The sequence below is a fragment of the Palaemon carinicauda genome, chromosome 17, assembly GCF_036898095.1.
Source record: "Palaemon carinicauda isolate YSFRI2023 chromosome 17, ASM3689809v2, whole genome shotgun sequence".
In the NCBI taxonomy this organism is placed as follows: domain Eukaryota; kingdom Metazoa; phylum Arthropoda; class Malacostraca; order Decapoda; family Palaemonidae; genus Palaemon; species Palaemon carinicauda.
This window is the reverse complement of record NC_090741.1, coordinates 92,174,582-92,177,081: the sequence shown is the minus strand read 5'-3', so window position 1 is coordinate 92,177,081 and position 2,500 is coordinate 92,174,582. Positions and strand designations below refer to the sequence as shown.

Below are 2,500 nucleotides of genomic sequence, written 5' to 3'. Positions count from 1 at the left end.
TATATATATATATATATATATATATATATATGGGTGTGTGTGTTTTTGCATGTTCCTGCGGGTGTGTGTGTTTGTATATGTGTGTGTGTATGTTGGATGAATATCAACATACCTTTAAATACCGTTTGTAAACATATAAGAAACAAAAAATAACCCAAATTCCTTTTTAGCACAGTTTTAGATAATTAACCATTTCCCGATTAGCATAAGTGTCTGGTATATTCTCTCTCATTCTCTCTCTCTCTCTCTCTCTCTCTCTCTCTCTCTCTCTCTCTCTCTCTCTCTCTCTCTCTCTCTCTCATCCCCTGAGGTATGACATTAACAAGGAAACTGAGAGCTCTCATCATCTAAGGGAGAGTCCTTATCTCCCTGGATCACTGCATCCTCTTCAGATCCTACGTTTATGTCCTTTAGAGCGTCCAGGATCACTTTCATGAAGCGGTAATTGAGTTTCAATGACTGCTTTGTACAAGGGATGCCATTAAGCAATTTCCAATTACGTATATTGCTTTTGGATTCTCCTTTTACCCGTATGATATTATTGTTATTTAAGTCCTCATATTTACTTATTTGTTTATGAGTTCTATAATTTTCCTTATTCTTTATAGTTATTTTTGATTTTGATCTGCATTTTTTTTAATTGTATTGTTATCATCAAAATATTATTGCTGTTGTTCTATTAATTGTTGGGTTTTCGGTTCTTGTTCTTAATATCATTATTATTTTTCTTAGTTATTTTTAGACTGACAGATTGACATATCTCTGAATGCGACCCCCTTACTTTGTTATTATTATTATTATTATTATTATTATTATTATTATTATTATTATTATTATTATTATTATTATTATTATTATTAATTGTTATATTGAGATGTGGACTTAAAGGCAAGGTCTAGGTTGAGTGAAAGGTCGAGAAATAAGATGCCATGTTGGAGGTCACAATTTTATTAATAGAATAGTGAAACTTTTAGGGATTATTTCGTGTGTTGAGACGTGGAAGCAGTTAAATTTTAAAAGTCCTAGGTCAAAGGTCAAAGTCAGGGTCGACATAAAGGTTGAGAAATAAGATGCCATGGTGGAGGTCACAATTTTACTCATAGAGCTGAGAAACTTTCAAAGATTAATTGTTGTTTTAAGACGTAAAAGCGATTCAATTTTGAAATTCCTATGTCAAAGGTCAAGGCTAAAGTCGAGTAAAAGGTCGAGAAATAAGATGCCGTAATATAGGTCACAAATTTACTCATAGAATAGTGGAACTTTCAGGGATTAATTTTTATGTTTAGACGTGAACGTCCATCAATTTTGAAAGCAGTAATTCAAAGATCAAGGTCAAGGTCTAGCAAAAAAGTCGAGAAATAAGCTGCCGTGTTGGAGCTCTGTACTCTACTGAGGGCCCCTCAAGTTATTATTATTATTATTATTATTATTATTATTATTATTATTATTATTATTATTATTATTGTTATTATTATTATTATTGCTGTTTTTCTTGATATTATTAATATTACAATTTTCATTAGTATTATTGTTTCTAGGGTAACCTTAATAAACGGGACCAAATCAGACTGAAATTTCTCTAAATACCTCTTAATCAACTTGCAATAAGAAATTTCAAAATCCCTAATTATATCTTTGCTTCCTAACCTATAATGTTTACGGTGACCTGATCGATTATGAACTGATAAAATACGAAGAAGTGCACTGACCTTGATTGCCCAGAATTGATTTTTGCTAAATTAAACAAAAAACAACAACAACCCACGAACCTCGAGTGAGCCAACACGCCGTCATCTCTGTTGCAGAGCAGAGCTCTGTGCCGCTTCCCAACGCCGCAAATCTCAGCTTCGTTGTTGACGGATAGACCGTTGTTGTTGTTTTTGTTGTTTATGACCGTTCCCATGCTGACGTCCCCCTTTTCGTCGATAACGTCCAGTAGGCAAGAGGACCAAGGGCCCGTCGGCATCGTGTAAAAGCTGTGGCAAGGACAAGGCGTATGCTCCTGAAGGGTTATGTTCTTGCAGGCGAGTATTTTGTGGCTGCTGTCTAAAATTGTTAAAATTTCGTGGGGCACAATTTACTTAGTCTGTGGTTACTGGTGGTAAATAGAAATTATTGAATATGTCGATTGCTGTCTTAATTTCATTCTGAGTCATGACACTCTAGAGGTAATAGACCAAGAAAGAGATAAAGTATTTATTGAAATGTGCAAATACTATTTTTTTTTCTGGAGCTATTTTATTGTTATTTTATTGTTATGGGTAAATGTAACTAGTATTTGAATCGCCTTTAAACCTCTGAAATTAATTGAAAGCAGTTTCAAACATGGACCAACTCCAAAGGAAAAACAAGTTGTCATGAAATATAACGTACTTACGTTTACAGAAGGAGAACAATAACCTTTATGAAAATACTGGAAAAGTGAATGAAAAAAACATATTAATGAATTACATACCAAATTATTCCTGAGTAACCTTTCAAAATTAAGGAAATAATAATG

The 2,500-nt window shown here is 33.2% G+C and overlaps 1 pseudogene; it reads right to left on the bottom strand.

Annotated features, from left to right (window-relative positions):
- Window positions 1-2,500, bottom strand: part of LOC137656451 (thrombospondin type-1 domain-containing protein 7B-like) — a 40,672-nt pseudogene that overhangs the window by 23,043 nt on the left and 15,129 nt on the right.